Here is a 20,323-nt window from a genome sequence, read left to right as displayed (position 1 = left end):
TTCCGTATAACAGGACACCTGGAAGGCCGTTATCCTGGTTATCACCCGGTTGCTGCTATAGCCAATAGTCATGCCTTTATAGCACGCAAAGGTAACAAGCGATTCCGTTTAAAAAGAAGCCGGATGTGGAAGGATGTGGATATTGAACATATTGGATATGAAACACATTGGATACGTTTTTCTGCTGATATGTTGAAAATCTAGGGTGCATTGTTATAACCTAGCTGTGACAATGCATCTCAGGCAATGAAATATATAAATATAAATGGAGTATAAATAATAATAAATAATATTGTAATACAATAATTAAATAATGATTTTAAATAAAAGAATAATAATCTTTCCACAGGCATGAAATAAGTAAAGTAATGCATCACTTTCTTTAACAACGTAATGTAATACATACTTTTTTGAGTAATGACCACCACTGGTGAAGTGGTATGTTTAAGGCCATGACTGCATCTGTGATTTGAGAGGGTATGGGTGATTTTGGGGGATGTGATACTCAGGTTTTGCAAAGCCGTTTTGCTGATTGTTGATTGATGCCGTCACTGATTGTGATTTATAGCACATTGCAGAAGCAACACACAACATGTGCAAAGAAAGAGAGAGAGAGAGAGAGAGAGAGAGAGAGGGAAAGGAGACAGTGGGGGAGAGAGGGAGGGATAGAAAGAGAGAAGGCAGAGAGGGAGGGAGAGAGAGAAGGAGAAAAGGAGGAAGAAAGGAGAGAGAGAGAGATGGCATTGGCTTGCCCCCTCAGACAGAACTGTGTAGCTGCTCAGACTGGTTACGTAAGCACTGGGAACACCACTTGACATGCTAGTCACAACACCAGCACATACAGTGCACACACACACACACACACACACACACACACACACACACACACATGCATACGCACATGCACACACACACACACACACACACTCCACAATTACAATCCAGTCAAGTCAAGGTCAGAGTGTCAAAGACATCCCTCTAATACCTATAATGTGTGTCTGTGCAGATATCCTCAGTCTCATTCACAGATGTGCTAAAAGGGCTCCATAACTGGTTGCCATGGTGACAATAGTCTGTCACCCTGAAAAAAACTAATTCATAAAAAAAACCACAGGACCCAGGAGGGATCGAACGCCCATTCATTACACATACACAGTATATGGGCGTGTGTGTGTGTGTGTGTGTGTGTGTGTGTGTGCGGACAGGACCAGATGATAGCCTGAGAGAGAGAAAAAACAGAGGATAAAGAAAAGATGAATTGGAGATGAGAACCAAGAGAAGAGAGAGAGAGAGAAAGAGTGAGGGATAGAGAGAGAGAGGAAGAGTGAGAGGAAGAGTGAAAGGAAGAGAGAGAGAGGAAGAGTGAGATGAAGAGAAAGAGAAAGAGGAAGAGAGAGAGACACACAGGATATTGAGAGGAAGACAATTCAAGAGATGAACAAAGAGAGGGAATGAGAGAGGGAGAGAGAGATGGCATCATGTATATGTCTCTTTCTGGAGCTTGTATTTTATCTGCATATGACATATACACACGCCCACACACACACACTGAGGCCTGAAACTGATCTGAACATAATCAGAATACGTGTGCTTTTTCCTGTTTACACATCCATGCTGCACATCGGAACTGTGCCAGAACTGTGCTAGAAAAACAAATTGGAATTGGGACACATTTAACTAACCCTAATAACGTTGCCCAAGTGTTATTGAATTGGGTTACATTTAACTTTGGTTAAAAATGTGTCAGCCAAATGTAATTTAATGTAACTAACGGTGATAACGTTGCCCAAGTGTTCTTGAGGATAGAGTGGACAAGACCCACTGGACGTTGTATAACCTGTCTTCATTTGGACTATGCTGTGGACTATATGTAAACTGTCTGCATTAGGTTAGGCCGTGGACTATATGTAAACTGTCTACATTTGGACTAGGCCATGGACTATACTGTATGTAACTCCAAGTCAAAGTTTGTGGGTCAGAGATGATGGATGAGTTACTGAAACAAGCTCTTTGTAGTCTACTTGAGAATACTAACATTGCACTACGCTGTCAGATCACATCCTGTCTGTAGTCTTTGTGTGTGTGTGTGTGTGTGTGTGTGTGTGTGTCTGTGTGTCTGTGTGTGTATGTGAGAGAGAGAGAGAGAGAGAGAGAGAGAGAAAGAGAGATTGCTCGCGCGCGTGTGTCTGTGTGTGTGTACATGCGTGTGTGTTTGTGTGTGCATGCGTGTGTGTTTGTGTGTGCATGCATCTGTGTGTATATGTGTGTATACGATGTATGTAATGACTATCCCATCTATATAAGACACATCTGAAATAAGGAGTTGATGGAACTGTTGCATAACTGTGGCATAGGACTCTCTGATCTTCAATCTGTCACACACACACACAAATGCACGCACGCACGCATGCACGCACGCACACACATACACACAGAGGCATTTGGCATGCAGGAGTTGTTCTCTTACAGCATGTCTCATAGTGGACCCTGGGGAATTAGAAGATCCTTCAGCCAAGTTTTTTTTTAAATGGTATGCTATTTGTGTAGTATGTGGGTGTGTATATATGTATGTATGTGTGTTTGTGTGTGTGTGAATGTGTGTGTTTATATATATGTGTATATATGTGTGTGCCTATGCGTGCGTGCGTGTGTGTGTGTGTGTGTGTGTGAGTTATATAACAGGAAATGCAACACTTACTACACATCTGCAACTCAAGGACTCTTTCACACTCCTCCCTGTCTCTCTCTTTCTCTCTCTCTCTCTCTCTCTCTCTCTCTCTCATCTCTGTGTTATGGAAGGCAGTAGCTGGACGCAGGTATGTGTGAGCCTGTGTGTGTGTGTGTGTAGGTATGTGTGGTATTTGACCTTGTGTTCTCTGGGCTCAAACTGGGGGCGTACACACACAGACAGAAAAGTAATCACTTCCAAACCCGCAAGGCCTCTGACCGACAGACAGGCGAGGTGACAGAAATCAAAAGTCTGTGTGTGTGTGTGTGTGTGTGTGTTGTGTGTGTGTGTCTGTCAGCGTCTGTGTGTCACTGTGTCTGCATCTAAGTGTGTGTGTGTGTGTATGTGTGTGTGTGTGTAATCACAGCTTTAATGAAATATCACTGGGGAGGGCCTTCTGATGTCATTGCATTTTAAAGCTGCAATTTCAAGGCTGAAGCCAAATGGTCCTCAGATGGACTCCTGGCCACAGAGAGGCTTCATGGAAAACATCCAGACCAATATTTTGTGTGTGTGTGTGTGTGTGAGAGAGAGATTGCTCGCACGTTTGTGTACATTACATGCGCATGCAAGCTTGTGTGTGTGTCTGTGTTTGAGTGTGTGTGTGTGTGTGAGTATGCATTTGTGGTCTGCGTCTAAACAGTAACGTGGTTATAGGCTAATTCATCTTGGTCCTTCATTGTGTTAAATATGCTTACTAGTGTTCTTCATTTAGAAGTACATGTTTCTGTCGACTTCACTTGTGAGTACATACTACCTGGTATACTACACTACTCAATTACTCACCATAAACCTCTCCTTAAGCCGGCAACATCTTTCTCATTACACATACAGTATACTAAGATAAAAAGCAGATTGTGTCCTCAGGTACTGATGAAATATAAAGTGATGTATCTATACGGTGACATAATATTGTTTTCCCTCTCTGGGTGTTGGGTTTTGTTTGGTCAATTGCTTGTAATCCTAAATCTTACATCTGACATCTTGACCAGTCTCTATTCACCTGAATCACTGCTTCTTTCACTATAGTGGCATTTCTGCCACGCATGTCAATATTAATCAACACACACACACACACATTCCTTGTAGTTCTGATTTAGCATTGTTGTGTCATCTGTTTCTCTGGTCAGTACATTCTTTTCTAAAGTGTGTGTGAAGGAACAGTATGAGGGAGAGGCAGACCAATGTCTCTCTGAGCTTAGGAGAGAATGTACCGTACTTGTGCCTTCAGAAACACTGCTTAAGTGTGTGTGTGTGTGTGTGTGTGTGTGTATGTGACTGTGTGCTTATTTCTCCCAATACTTCTCCATCTCTGTCTGTCTCTATAAGACCGTAAGTGTGTGTGTGTGTGTGAGAGAGAGAGAGAGGGATTGCTCGCACGTGTGTGTACATTACATGCGCATGCAAGCTTGTGTGTGTGTCTGTGTTTGAGTGTGTGTGTGTGTGTGTGTGAGTATGCATTTGTGGTCTGCATCTAAACAGTAACGTGGATATAGGCTAATTCATCTTGGTCCTTCATTGTGTTAAATATGCTTACTAGTGTTCTTCATTTAGAAGTACATGTTTCTGTCGACTTCACTTGTGAGTACATACTACCTGGTATACTACACTACACTCAAAAAAATATCTTGTTGGATTTAATTAAAAATGTTTTGTCAAGTGGTTCCACGAAACTGTATTAAATAACTCTAAAGATACTATATTCTTTACGATTGACTCAAATAAATAACATTAACTGAACAAGAGTGAATAAAGTAGATGGTAAGTAATTGAATTCCTTTATTTTTATTTAGTATTCTTACATTGAACCAACTTAATATGGCTGTGTTCAACCAACTTAATGCTGTTATGTTCAATTAATTCAGCATTCTTACATTGACTCAACTTAATATGGCTGTGTTCAACCAACTTAATGCTGTTATGTTCAATTAATTCAGCATTCTTACATTGACTCAACTTAATACTGTTCTGTTCAATCAAAGTCACATTGTTCTGGTCAATTAATTTAACCTAAAAAGATATCTAGCACACATCCACATTAAGTTACGTTTAAGTGATACAGTTACGTGGAACCACACTTGACAAAACTTTCTTAAGTAAACTCATCCTAAACATAAAGTTCTTAAGTAAATCCAAAGTAAACAAGTTGAATTTGTTCTGCATAACATTTCTAAATAAAATAAAATGTCTAAAATTGAACAAATGTGTTGAAATAGCAAACAGACACACGGTCTTCAATACAAATCTGCATTTATTTAGCAGCAACCTTTGTCTCCATTCTCATCAATCCATCAGGGACATTTTTTAGTAAAATAGAAATGCAATGAACTGAAAAATATCTCTGCTAAACACGGCATGTGTAGTTTTGTTACATTGTTAGTGATTCAACTATAATGTACATCTTCAAGTGGAGGCATTGGCACCCTCATGTTTGATTGCAAAGATCCCGATGGTGGTTTTCTCCATCTGGCTCTGGGCATCAGTCCGCGTCCTTTACCACAGACAAAAAAAAAAACATTTAATTGATGACTTTTCAAACAAAAGTATATGTTTTTAGATATGTTTGAATTCAGTGGATTAACCTCGCATCTCCCATCTCCTTTAAATTAAAGCAATGGTTCTGAGTTAATTTCACCCTTGGGTCATTTGCATGATCATCGCGAGTGCCAAACTCCCCCCCCCCCCCCCCCAAGACTTTGGTCGAGTTTGCGCTGTCAGTCTATGTATCAGCCCAATGGCTTGCCAAAACCAAAAGTGTATCTCGTAAATTACCCCATAATAATGTCCGGAATATCACTAAACTTCTACAGTAGTACAAAAAAGGGTCTGTACTCATTAAACGAGGCATTGGAAAGTTTGTAAGTAGCCTACACCAGGAGCTTATTTAAATAACACTTGCCTGATAGCTTCTACTCTCTGCTGCTACCGCTACGTCTACATCACTTCCGTGATTTGTGAAAAGCCCGTAAAAGTCCTTTGCAAAACTCACAAGTGTAAGAGAAAAGCTAGTGAATTAAACACTCCATAGTCATATATTGATAACTGGATGATATTTGAAATTGTATTTTCAGGTCAATAAGTGTTGACCTGAAAATACAAGCATTTATAAAACTTATGCATCGCTTTCTGCCAGGACTTTTACAGGCTTTTACCAAATCACGAAGTGACGTCGACGTAGCGTTGCAGTAGGTGTTATTTATGAGTACAGACCCTTTTTGTACTACTGTAGAAGTTTGGTAATATTCCGGACATTACACTTCTGGTGAAATTCACTCCGAACCATTGCTTTAGACTCTCTGCTCTCCAAAATCCCTCTAACGTCTATGGTTTCTTTTAACTCAAAAGCTAGTTAACCAAAGATTAAAACTTTGGGTGACATTTTACCAACACAGACTAGGAAGCTTTGTCTGTAAAGGGTTTATGCGTGGTCAAACAGACCAATGGTGACTTGTTCTGCTGTAACATGCATTCTGCTTTAACATGCATATAGACAGCCTTAACAAAACATTATAAGCACCGAAACATGAACAAGGAAATGTCCATGGGTACTAAAATAATATAAGAAGCCATATTCATTCATACCCATCTTCCCACTAGACGTACCACTGCTACTCTCGCTGCTGTAATGCTTTACTGTTTTTTTTATATTCATTTACACTTACCAGGTAGTCCTTTATGAGTTTCTCAGAGCCTTCATTTAAGTACACAAGTGCTTTCAGGTTGCAAGCTCTCAACAAGCCAATGGAATAATTCTGCAAAATAGGGAAATGAACACTACTTTACTTACATTTACAAATTAAGCATCTTAATGTTTACCATGCCTTACCATGCAACCCCCTTTGTTAAATGTTAAAATGTTAAATGTTAAAAGAGATTTTTGGAACGCACTGATCTTCAATGTAAATCTATTCATGGGGTTGAAACAGGCAGTGCACCCCAAATATGTCAATGTTAACTTTCAAATTCATGTCATGTCAGCAAGGTAAGACCTTTCAAAATAAGTTAGCAGGTGCATGGCAAGGTCCGGTAGCTAATGGCCTAATATTGGATCACAGGTTTTCAAAGTGGGAGGCACAAAACAACTTGGTAACAACTCACTAACCTGGTCAATGGCAGCCATGATCTCCTCCCTTCCTACGCACACACAGCAGACAGCCTAGAGCAGATGATGTCGAGTTCTGACATTCTGACAACGTTATGAGGGGAGAGGAGATAGAAAGAACAACTAACAATACAACCCAGCATTTGGAAATACAGAAAGAATTACAATTAGCATATGGTATGGGTGTCTGCGACCAAAGTAACCATGTGCTAACCTGTAATACTTCAATAAATGAGACCTTGATGACACTCCAGTCTTGCGCTCTTTGCACTGCCACATAAAGGCCTGTGGGGAGAAAGAGAAAGTATATCAAACTCAGCAAATTTGTGTAAAACTATAATAATATTAGATCACAGAATCAATTGAGAATTTTAATATAATTGAACTAGGAAGAAAACCTTTAATTAGATTGGCTTGTTTGTGATTTAATTAATTACTTGTTTGTGATTAACAAATCATTCAAACATTGAAGAGTAGGCAGCCTCTAGCATGAAAAATGTAAAATTATTTACCTCCCGAATATAGGGGTTGACAACAAATGTGTGTGCTTAAAATGGACAAGTTTCCATGCAAGAAACTGCCATTTGCTTTGCTCTTTTATATAAGCCGGATGAGAGCCAAGTAGCCTATGATAGCAATACAAAAATAATGACAAGTCTGATGTTCCTGCAACTGCTGTCCTTCAAAGATTGCAGCTACACGTGGCTAATGTTACAGAGAGACTAGGCAAGATGGCAGTTTGCTACACGAACGTTAAAATGATTCAAATGTTTCTTGACGGACTTTAGAGTCTGCATCAATGCTAGCTAATTGTTCATGACACAGAAAGATAATTTGGTCAGAGTGGGGTGCACCTACGTTTAAACATTAAACTTTTCAGATACTGATCCAACTATTAGTATTCACATAAACCCAGGCAGGGTTTGTATGGGGCTAACGTTAGCTGCTATTTTATCTTAGCAGTTAAATACATGAAGTCGTCCTGACCTTGGCACTTCTATGAACATTCAATTGTGATTTATATGAAATAACCCCATCAAGGCACCACCCCTGTCTATCATCAGTAGGGAGCAAAACTAACCTGGGAAACATGATAGAATTCTAGCCTGAGATGACTTAGCTCGCCAGCCACCATGACAGATTTAGCAGCTAGTAGCTAACATTAGCTGCTCGAGTTTAGTAACACATTTACACTTACACACATAATATCTACTAAAATGATTATTCAAGTTGTTGTTACGACAAACTCGCTAAACTCAAAACAAAAACACTATGAACAGCAACAAATACATACCTTGCAATTACAGGATCCAAAAATGTTCTGTGCAAGCAAGGAAAAAATGGCGGACCTTCACTTTCTCAACGGTCTCTGGCGGAGTCCTCACCATGGTCCTCATAAATTGTGAAATAATGCTACGGCAACCATAGAGGGACAAATTTCCTAATCTAATGCGTTTTGTTCAAGAAAGTTGTGTAGATCCAATGCAAACATGTTAAGTTAATCAGCAAAAACGCATTATTGATTTGAAATAACACAACTAACTCAATTTCACCTTAGAAACCTAATTTTGTTCTGTAAATCCAACGAAAGAGGATTTATTAAGATGAACAATAGTGAGATTTCATTTTTTTGAGTGTACTCAATTACTCACCATAAACCTCTCCTTAAGCCGGCAACATCTTTCTCATTACACATACAGTATACTAAGATAAAAAGCAGATTGTGTCCTCAGGTACTGATGAAATATAAAGTGCTGTATCTATACGGTGATATAATATTGTGTCCTCAGGTTCTGATGAAATATAAAGTGATGTATCTATACAGTGAAATAATATTGGTTTCCCTCTCTGGGTGTTGGGTTTTGTTTGGTCAATAGCGTGTAATCCTAAATGTTACGTCTGACATCTTGACCAGTCTCTATTCACCTGGATCACTGCTTCTTTCACTATAGTGGCATTTCTGCCACGCATGTCAGTATTAATCAACACACACACACACACACACACACATTCCTTGTAGTTCTGATTTAGCATTGTTGTGTCATCTGTTTCTCTGGTCAGTACATTCTTTTCTAAAGTGTGTGTGAAGGAACAGTATGAGGGAGAGGCAGACCAATGTCTCTCTGAGCTTAGGAGAGAATGTACCGTACTTGTGCCTTCAGACACACTGCTTAAGTGTGTGTGTGTGTGTGTGTGTGTTTGTGTGTGTGTGTGTGTGTGTGAGTCAAAACACTAAAACAATATTTTAGTGATCTCAAGTCCCTGCAGTCTCACCTGCACCTCTCTTGTCACGACTGCATGTGTTTCTCCCAATACTTCTCCATCTCTGTCTGCCTCTAAGACCCTAAGTGTGTGTGTGTGTTTGTGGTCAGGATTATAGTTGAGCGGATGCTCTGACTAATGGTCAGTAATAGCAGTGCAGGCGTAGCTGCTGTTGCATGGTTCTCGGGGCTTGGTGGAGCCGACGTTGCATGGGTCCTGGAGCTCAGCGTAGCTGTTGCTGCATGGTTCTCGAGTAGGGCTGGGATAAACGATTATTTTTTAAACGATTAATCTAGCGATTATTTTCTCGATGCATCGATTAATCTAACAATTCATTTTTCAGTCCGATTCGATTTCGATTCGATTATCTCCCCATTAATTCACTAATAGCAACTTATACATGTTTATTTCCATATCTGAATGAAAAAACATGAATTCTTTAACATTGCAATATATGTTTATTGCTCTTAAGATTCCAAAATAAAAGACTATACAAGTGCAAAGTAATGCATTCTTAGTCATAGGTAGCATTCAACACTACAAGTTCAGTAGTGTAGGCCTATGTCTAATTGAGTGCCTGTCATTTTAAGAGTTAAGTTCGTGTGGGAATCCTTGCAATTAACATTAACACAGTTAAAAGGCTGCTGATGTGTGGATGCAATTCATAACATAGTTAGTTCAAATAACGGTTCGTACTTCTCCTTTGGACAAGCACTTTTGAGTCTTGGAAAACACTTTTCCATTTACATCGGGATTTTGCAAACATTCAGAGTCAATAAAATGAGCCCTGCATGAATAAAGAATACAAGCAGCTGCAAGTAAGCATGCTAAACTTGACATCCAAACAGTATTCTAACGTTAGCTCTGAGATACTGCTTGATTGCATACTGTAACTTAACTTAGTTTAGTCTCCTCAATGTACTATGTTGCAGAGTTTACTTTAACTTTAATGCAGCAGTTGTGAACAAGCGCAGCATGGTCACGATGCTAAGCGGATTTAATAGTAATTTAGCCCACTGTGTTCTATGCAGTGCTTCTATGTGGCAACAACAATCGTGAATATTTTTGTTAAATGCACATGCAGAGGAGGAGCGTCTATGAGAGAGCGGGCGGAGCGAGGAAAGGCTGTGTGAGTAAAAAGTGCAGCTCAATGAAATTATTTTATCTCATCTTTAATAAAAAAACACTGAAGGTGTAAAATTAAAAATATTTAGCAGCACACGTTATGCTTGACTAATCGACGCTCATATTTTGCGTCGACGTATTTTTTGCGTCGACGTCATCGATTACGTCGAAGCGTTGTCCCAGCCCTATTCTCGAGGCTTGGTGGAGCCGAAGTTGCATGGGTCTTGGATCTCGGCTTAGTTGTTGGTGCATGGCTCTTGGGGCTGAGCAAAGCAGTCATTGCATGGGTCTTGGGGCTCAGCGTAGTTGCTGTTGCATGGGTCCTGGAGCTCGACGTAGTTGTTGCTGCGTGGTTCTTGGGGCTTCAGTAAAGCAGTCGTTGCATAGTTCTTGGGGTTCAGAGTAGTTGTTGCTGCGTGGTTCTTGGGGCTTCAGTAAAGCAGTCGTTGCATAGTTCTTGGGGTTCAGAGTAGTTGTTGCTGCATGGTTCTTGGGGCTTCAGTGAAGCAGCAGTGGCGGAGCTAGGGGGGGGGGCTTAGGGGGCTTAAGCCCCGAATCTTTTATCAAAAGCCCCGAATCTTTTTTTAGTGTTTTAAATTCCCGGCAACTCTTATTTCCTATATAACCCTCGGTTTCTCTATAAATGTCACAAAATGCTCTATTACTGAGGAAATATATCCCTTATTTTCAAAGCCCAATATTGAAAAATAATTTGACTTGCTACACAATCTATGCCAGGTCTCTGGGCTATCCGCTATGGTGATTTCAGTTTCAATGGTTAGATTGATTTGTTTAGATCCAGTGAAAATTCTGCCTTGACAACGCTACGTCATGGCTTCGGTGTTCCAAAAAGCCTCTGTCAGAAGTCTGTCACTTTTATAGTCTGTGATAAAACACTTTTTGTACATGTTGTTGAAACGTTATGGATATTAAAAAGTTTTTTAAAAGACCACCCTGCTCCGTTCAAGTGAACTGACGGATGGTGTTGTTTCAGGTTGGTGATTTCACGTTAAGAGCTTTCAGTCAGTTAGGCAGGCTAACGTTAGGCTACTTGGCTAGCTCCCTAAATGCTTAACGTTAACGTTAAATGTCCTCGTTCGTCGGCGGAAAAGGCAAATTCAGTACTCTCATAGGCTAGCTAAGCCTACTGCAGAATAAGAAATTCCAGCTCCCAAAACAAAGTGATCCTCGTCTTGTAATAAATTAGGCTACACTGTTTTGAAATGTCAGAAAAACCCATTAACAGTTATCTGCCCATGTCAACTTTTCAGTGTCATATGTTGGACAAAAGAATGTTAACTGTTAGCCTACCTTAAATGTTGTTTTGGCTGCCTAACTAATTATTAACTAAAAAAGAAAAAACATTACAATGATATATTGAGAGGAAAGGGCCCTTTCCATAAGTGTGTTAATCAAGCACCATGCAGTCTGCATTCATAATCTACTGTAGGTGCTTGATTTTATGCACCTGTGTAAAGGGACCTGATGAAACCTATGAATAATCTTTCTAAATTACAAAATTAATATAATTTAGAAACGCCTATGTCAAGATGATAATGCATTCCTTCTAAAATACCCTTGTATCATGATGACTGGCCATACTGTAATTATATCATAATATTATGTATATTATAGTATAAGATATTCTATATATTTGTCACACAGATGAGATCAGGGAAGAGGAAGAAGGAGAATAGCAATAATAAACATTATACAACAATTGGGTTCTATAGAACTATTTATTTGTTTCTGATTGGCCGAGAGACGTTCCATGAGTTGGAATATCCCTGGACATTTCAACTCAGACTTTGCACAGCTAATAATAAATCACTCCGCTATACAATGCGAAGATTTGACACAATGTTCTTATCCTATCCCTCCACTATTTCAAGCAATGGGTTACTCCTTAGCAAACCATAACGAAACAGTGCTTCACCACATCTGTGGATTAAGCCACACAGTCAACTCAAGTAAGACAAACGAGGATGCTCTCAGCATTGCCAGCATTGTGTATAATATGATTGTCACTTGGAGGAGACTTGTAGATAACTAACGTTAGCATAATTAGCTAACCGCTGCTAATGTGCTAGCATCGTCACGTCAGGCTGTGCACAGTAGTGTAACATTTATTCACCATAAATTAATAAAGTTGAGTGGTTCTGCAATGTAGACTATGTTTCCGTATGTCCCTTACATGACATGGCCCAGTGTCCTTGTAACATGCATGCAGCAAACCTAGATACGAATGTGATTTCAGCCCGACTTTCAACATTTCTTTCAAGAAGACATTTAAACCACAAAGACCCGTAACGAGGGATCTGGAATGTTGGTTACCTAGCAACCAAGACGCTGTCTATTGAAAAGGGAACTATGTTTTGATGCGTAAGAACATTTTTAAACAATAATGGGGTGTTTTCAGATTATTTAGTTTGTGGTAGAATTGTTGTATAAAAGCAATATAGCACTCGTGATCGTGGGATTGGTCATGGATATTCCCACGGCTGTTGTTGCCTGTTCTACGGCCGAACAACACCCGTAGGAATATCCATGACCAACCCCACTCTCACTCATGCTATATTGCTTGAATAATGTCATATCAAACAATAGCCTAATGAAAATAAACAAATACTATAATATACAAACCATAACAAACGCTTAATTAACTAAGTACATGCTAAACAGATATTGCCTCTTGAAAGACCCAAAACTATAATTTTACAGTGTAGTGCCAGTCAGATACCTTGAATCTGTTGAATGTTAGTTTCACATGCATGGGTCTTGGGGCTCAGCTGAGCCGTTGTAGCAGGGTAGCAGGAGCTTAGCGGAGCAGTTGCTGCATGGTTCTCCCTGAAGCTGTTGTTGCATTGGGTCCAAGCTCATTCCGTACTATCTGTGGCAGCCTTAAATAATTCAACCTGGGCTGAAAGAATACTTTTAGAATACCATTACCTGATAAAACATGACATATTCAGCATGATATGACATACAATACATAATACATGATAGGCAGATAAAGCATGATAAGGCATGAATAGCATGAATGGTGAGTATCCAGATGGAATGACATGGCTGTGGCTAATGAATAGCTGGGTAGACAGAACGGGATGTTAAAGCTGGAACGTGCAGCGTAAGGAGGTGGTCGAAGGGCCTTTGCTGTGGCTAGTGAATAGCTGGGAGCTAGCGAGGTTGAGTTTGAACGGACGCCTTTTCATGAGTGTTGTACAGACATGACTCCGGGAATGGAATGGGGAGGGGAGAAAGGGGGAAGGGAGGGAGCAGTCGTCGGAACGACTGGAAGAGGGGCAGCCCTGGACCGGGTCCTGGCTGAGGGAAGTGGGTGGGGAAGGGGAAGAGGGGGCGGAGGAAGTAGCGACGCGGTCGTTACCGGGGCCGTCTGAAGAAGTGGAGTCGGATCGATCCGGAAGTACGGCGGAGATGCTGCTGGAAGGAAGTCGGTGGTTAAGAACCTGGGCCGCTGGCGTGGCTTTTTTTAATGTTGATGTCAAGATTTAGCTAATATCCAAAGTTGTGCCACTTCTGATTGATGAGCACGTCAGTGCAGTGTCGTGTTTCACTAACTGTCACACAAGAAGACGGCATAAATAATTGCAGCTTGCAATAGATAATTCATTGCGATGCGATAAAGCAAACATTTTAATAATCTGTCAGTTTGGGTGGCGATCACTGTCGGTGTTGGCATGGAATGAAACAATAAACCGGTGTCAGGGGCGGAGCTAATGGTTCACTATAGGGGGTGCGACGATCTTTAGTGGGCCCCTATACTGTCGGTGTTTATCCCAACATCATGTTTTTATTTAGTCCACTCCATATTGTGCTTATTAGAGGCTGAGGCATTTTGTTTATGTCCTGATGACCTAGCCTACCGTTTAATCTGTGCATCGGGGCAGCTTAGGCCTGCGACGATGCGAACTGTAGTGATCAGGCGCGCCTGCAGGTGTAGGCCTATGGCCGTACCATCAGGCAACTCAAAGAGAGAGAATTTCCCCTGTGTGTGTTCATACAAAGTTAGCCCACTATAACTTCCCAACTGCTTCACAACTGTGCAGTATCACATTAACTGCTCGACAATAGGCTATTTACAATTTTCTTTAAAATTTGTAAACACGTTGTCAAAATAAACTTTAATGTAGGCTACGCACCTTTTGTTTGAGCAGGAGATGGAATAATAGCCTAACAAACGCACGCAGCAATTACAGAAGATGTGGGCTAGGCTACTTGTTGCTTTCTTTTACTATGGTTGCCTGTTATCAACACACAATGTTAAGCTAATTCACTAACTCAAGACTTCAAGGCTATCATGGATATAAAAACGTTTTTTGGAAACAATGAAAGGGTGGAGGTAGCAAAGGATGGAGGCAGCAAAACTAGGAGTTATTTCAGATGAACAAGGTAGGCAAAATGCTTGTCAAAACGTAAGCATTACCTACATCTGGATTATACTGAATAATGTTTACTGATGTTAAAGCGCGAACGCTGTTTAAAGCCATACACAACGGTAAACTAGAACAAAACTAAAGGTAGCTTTACCCTTTATAGGGCCGTATAAAGTTGTCCAAATGAATAGGTCGTTATTAGGCGTTGTATATTGCATATGGATTTTGTACTAGGCTACTTTTTAGGTGACCAATGCACGAACGAAACCGGGAAACGGACATATATTTTTAAGCCTTTCAATGTTTTGTTGCATGCGGAGGGGTACTGTAGATGGTGCGCTTACCATTCATTCCTGCTGGCGCGCCTGATAGTGACTGCTGTTCTCGCGGCAAGCTTAGACCTATGCTCCTGTCTCTATAGGCACAGTGTAGACTAGACCTACATGCTATGTCGCTGATTTTCTGTAATAAATGCAGCCTGTAGCATAGGCTACTTCGGCAAACCCAGACCGGTTGTGGCATCAGTTTCGCTTTTAAAACGCAACAGTGTAGCGAGAGGGAGAGTGCGGGCTATTTAATTTGCAGCATGACAGACGAACTCCCATTGTGAGCGCACTCTATGGACCAGTGGCATCTTTAGTAGGCCTAACATTTTTGATTATTATTTTCCCCCAGCAATCAGTACAAATAAGCATCGGTAAATATAACAATTAATCAAGATAGATTTGGCCAAAAGTGGGCCCCCTTTGCGGTCGTGGGCCCGGAGCGACCGCCCCACCTGCCCCCGGGCTCCCTCCGCTTATGACCGGTGTTCAAGGAGTGTCATTAATATATTTTGGCTGTAGACTGGGGTTTGAGGGCCTGCTGAGTTAGAGCAACTGCCCACAAAGCACTACTTGCTGGCGAAGTGCTAATTTTTAAAACCAGTCATTGTAATCAAATATGACTTTAGTTTATTTGCAAAGCTTATATCAGTGAACTAGCTTGTCGCTATACCCCGTAGAAGCTACATGAAACGTCGGCCATCGACACAGGACGAGTTGACCAATCACGGTCCTTGCTGTCTGCGTCGCCTGACGCGAATTACAAATGTGTACTATCGCTTTAATAATTGCTGACGTCTGCGATGCAGAAGCGACGAGAAGTCACTGGACAACTATAGGAAGTGAATGAACAAGACCTGTTCGTTTCCGATGCCAACACGGATTACGGATTGAGTGATCTTCGGAAGATAGGCCTCCGCTGGATAACGTTAGTGGATAGCCTACAAACTTCAGACGCTTGGCGTGGCGAGCCATGTTAGAATTTAGAGCATTTCGAGTTACCTGGATAATCTTGCGACGTGAAAACACGAGCTTGGAGCAGCCTGACGTTAGAGCCTTGAAGTAGGCTGGAGTGAGTAGGCTATAGCATAATCGATAGTTGTAGCTTACCCTTGCTCTGTGCAGTGACCTGAAAACGCTGGTGAACCAGGTGGCTGTAGCCCATGGACTGGATGTAGCTTTTGGATGGTTAGTAGTTTAAAGACCCAGCTCCATTACGTCTGCCTACCGAGGCTTTGCGACTCCAATAATTTTGCGAGCGCCGCGGCGTGTGACATATGGATAAGGAGGCCGGCTTAAATACCCTGGCGGCGGAAGACAGGTGAGTTAATTGCTGTCAATCATCCCTAAGGGCTCCTCCCGAACTTTGTTTAGAAAACATCATTAATAGCAGTGCAGGTGATAATGAGTTTATTCAATAATCTATCTTTGTCTGGATAAACATCGCTGACATTTTAATAAAAAGAAAGGCTCTCACGTACACACTCACACATCTCACATACACACTCACACATCGTGCACACTCCCACACACACAGGAAGCGTGTGCACACACACAGGACACACACCTACGAACACTTTGTTGGCGGATAATTTAATGGAGCACTAGGTTTAGAGGGCACCAGCCAGTATTTACAGATCTCCCTCCTACTCACGCAATTCACTCACACACACACACACACACACACACCTCCGCTCTATGGGGCCCTGTGTGAGTCATTTTCATTAGAAAGGGCTGCTGACATCATCATGTCCTCAGATCATTTACACTGTAACTCCTGTCACCACGGTAATGGGACGATGAATGGACAATGAGGTAAAATGGAGAAGTGTCCAGCTTTGCTGACACACACACACACACACACACACACGCACACACACCCCTCACCACCACTACACATTGCAATAGCCACAGTAGCCTCCCCCCCATCTATCCCTTTTTTCCCTCTCTCTCTCTTTCCTTTCCTCTTCCTCTTTCTCTCTCTCCCTCTCCCTGTCTTTGTCTTTGTCTATCCCTCTTTTTTTCTCCCTCTGTCCTCTCTCTCTCTCTCTCTCTCTTTCTCTCCCCCCAGCACAGGAAACAGAAGCTTCCGAAGGCAGGAAGCAGCGGAATCAGCGTGGAGACAGCAGTCTGCAGAGGAGCACTAGGGGTCAAAGTTCACACACACACACACTCAATCATACACACACACACACACACACACACACATACACTCAATCATACACACACACAAACACACACACACACACACACACATGTGACTTGTGCCCCGCTCAGCTCCCTAAATAGCAGCAGAGAGGTGAGAGGTCTCTCTTCAAACCATTCTTCTTCTCCTCTCATCCTCCCATCCTCTCATCCTTCCTCCACCCTCTCTCTCTCTCTTTTTTATCTTGGGTCTTCTGGGAAAGCGAGGCGTCGGCTCGCCCTCTTCCACAGAGCGCGGGAGTCTCCCCTTGTTCTGCACGGCCCTGCTGGGGCTGCAAGGATATATTTGGGAACTGGGCAGAGTGATCTGGGAATATTCTGGGAATATTCAGAAAGTGTTCTGTCAACGCAGCACATCCCAGAGTGAGAAACGAACTCTGACTGACCCCTCCGGTTGCCCTGACCGGGACGAAGATGGACAGTTTTGAGAAAATGATATACATGATATACAAAATGCATACACACACACACACTCACACACACTCACACACACACACACACACACACTCACAATGAGTCAGGTCACAGGCAAACTGTAGAGAAATGGACAATCCTGGAGCGCTTGGATCACAGTCACGTAAATACTCAAACGCACGAACATGCACACACACACACACACGTAAATACACATGTGCGTGCACACACACACACGAATGCATACACACACACAGAGACACACAGTCTCCTGACAGGGTGTGAGGGAGTTGGAAATGTGTGCGAGTCACGCAACACCAGAATACACCCGTCCAGCCCAAACATGGTTTTGGCTAGCAGACTCTGTATACAATGGAGACCAATACGTTAAACAATCCATAGTTTTAGAACCAAGCCAACACACAAAGACACATATCCTCTTTCTCTCTATCTCTCTCTCTCTTTTCCTGCCTCCCTCTTTTACAGTAACTTTCTCTTGTTTCCTCCATCTCTCCCTCTTTCCCCCACTCTCTCCTGCTGTGAACACAGAGGGCTTTGACTGATAATGACCTTCTCTTCACCTCAGCCTCCACATGTGCTGAACCTTCCATCAGTCTCTGGACAATCACAAGCTATGCTCCCTGTTTTGACCTCTGAGGCCATGTGCACAAATAGCCAATCACTGCCCTCCTTCTAGGCAGTGTACACAACAGAACTCTACTGGCTTCCAACCTAGCAACTGGGTTCTAGAACTCCATGTAATAGATACTGAAATAGTTCCTCTTCACGGTGCTAATATGTTTGTATATGTATTGGTTTTTAATGTCAGGTGCTAATATGTTTGTATATGTATTGGTTTTTAATGTCAGGTGCTAATATATTTATATAATATTAATATTTTTATTTTTTATTTATCCTTTATTTTACCAGGTGATGTCCCACTGAGATATTCAAAATCTCTTTTACAAGGTAGCCCTGGGGCAACAGATACACAAGTTACACAGAAACATTGATGACAAGACAGACTAATAAGGACAGAATAACATAGAAGAAAGATATGAGGACTAGACAAACCAAAAAAACAGCGACACAAGCCAGTGACACAACAAACAAAACAGATTTCCAGTACATGTAAAAACAATATAAAAATCACATAAAGGGGTCATTGGAAGCATGTGCACTGTTCAGATTTGGATCGTTTAAGTAACTGTTTAAAATGTCCAAGTGGGACAAAAATAGAAAGCTTCAAAACTTTTTGGAGCAAATTCCAACACCTAGGAGCAGCATAGCTAAAAGCAGTCTTACCAAATTCAGTTGTACGTGGGATATTTAGAGCCAGAGTGTTAACGGAGCGGAGATTGTAAATGGAATGATTCCAGGTCAACAGACTAGTAAGATAGCTGGGTAAATTACCGTTAATAGCTTTATAAATAAAAATGTGCCAGTGGACCATCTACGCAGACCTAAAGAGCTAAAACCAGTCATCTCATAAAGACGACAGTGATGAGTGTGTGACTTGGCATTAGTAATGAACCGTAGTGCACCATGGTAGACTGTGTCAAGTGCGTGCAGTGTGGTAGAGGCAGCATGCATATAAATAACATCCCCATAGTCCAAGACTGGTAGGAAAGTGGCACTTATCAGTTTCCTCCTACAGTAGCTTGGCCAGTAAAACAGGATTTATTTCTAAAATAAAAAATATGTTTGTATATGTATTGGTTTTTAATGTCAGGTGCTAAAATGATTGTATATGTATTGGTTTTTAATGTCAGGTGCTAATACGTTTGTATATGTATTGGTTTTTCATGTCAGGTTCTAGACTTCAATTCACACTGAACAACATAATAGTGATGTCTTTCAAAGTGTTGAAGCAGGATACTAAAGGGATGCCCTGTTGGAACACACACTGTGTGTGTGTGTGTGTGTGGACATGTGATATTTTTGTATTTGTCCTCTCCCCTATGTTTTGACATCTCTTCTTGGTCAGTGGCCATTTAATCAATTGCTCGCATTAATGATTAACGATTTATCTATGCATCACGTGGAGATGTTGTATATTCCTTTTTTGTGTGTGTGCGTGTGTGTGTGCGTGTGTGTGTGTGTGTGTGTGACATCACTACTGCATTTCTGGTCAGTGTGAGGCCCCCCAGCATTCTTGGGAATTAATCAATCACTCTTATTAATGATTAGCAGCTGTTCTGAGCTGATCGATGCCTCACGTGGAAATGTTGTGAATGCACAGACACAGAGTCGCGGCATGGGGAACAGAGACAAGCACCGGAATCGCATCGTCATGGCAACTCTCATGGTCAGAGCAACAGCATCACATCAAACTGTCACAGTGTGACTGACCTCTAGCAAGAGTATTGCACAACTGCAGTGCCCACTCAGCTCACAGTGAAAACAAAACATACGTCAATACAACAGACTTGACAAGACTGGTGGTCAATAACAAAGGCCGTCCATAAGGCCCTAATGTTGGGGTTTTAGTTTGTGGTTTGTGGGTACAGTACAAAGTTGATTCACAAGCTAAAAGCTTGACAGGTTAATTTGCACCTTCAAAAGACACAGTCAACATTCTTCTACTGTGAATATTCTGAGAAAGATTTCTAGGAAACCAAAATGAGCTCAAACAGAGAGCAGAAAGCTGTGCTGGTTTAGCTGGGCTTTGGTCTTACAGAACATCATGACCACTGTTGTGGTCAAGGTCACAGGGAACAGCTTTAAGGCCAATGTAACCTGAAAAAAGTCACATGGGTACGTATTTCCA

At 41.5% G+C, this 20,323-nt stretch overlaps 1 long non-coding RNA gene across 4 annotated transcripts; it reads right to left on the bottom strand.

The window, feature by feature from the left end:
- Window positions 1-4,487: 4,487 nt before the first annotated feature.
- LOC143110147 (uncharacterized) lies at window positions 4,488-8,152 on the bottom strand. 4 transcript variants are annotated; one of them, XR_012984078.1, is made up of 5 exons: window positions 8,125-8,152; window positions 7,045-7,115; window positions 6,831-6,914; window positions 6,391-6,480; window positions 4,488-5,219 (listed from the first exon to the last, which is right to left on the bottom strand). It is a non-coding gene; the product is annotated as an uncharacterized LOC143110147 (long non-coding RNA). The 4 variants fall into 4 exon arrangements; XR_012984079.1 differs by lacking the exon at window positions 8,125-8,152 and adding an exon at window positions 7,343-8,112; XR_012984077.1 differs by lacking the exon at window positions 8,125-8,152 and having other exon boundaries at window positions 7,045-8,112.
- Between the last annotated feature and the right edge of the window lie 12,171 nt (window positions 8,153-20,323).

This window comes from Alosa pseudoharengus, unplaced genomic scaffold (genome assembly GCF_046254945.1).
Source record: "Alosa pseudoharengus isolate Yale_2024_CS ecotype anadromous, Long Island Sound unplaced genomic scaffold, YU_APseudo_1.1 YU_APseudo_1.1_scf_7, whole genome shotgun sequence".
Taxonomy (NCBI): Eukaryota; Metazoa; Chordata; class Actinopteri; order Clupeiformes; family Clupeidae; genus Alosa; species Alosa pseudoharengus.
Note: the sequence above shows the minus strand (reverse complement) of the source record. Positions and strands in the feature narration are given on the sequence as shown.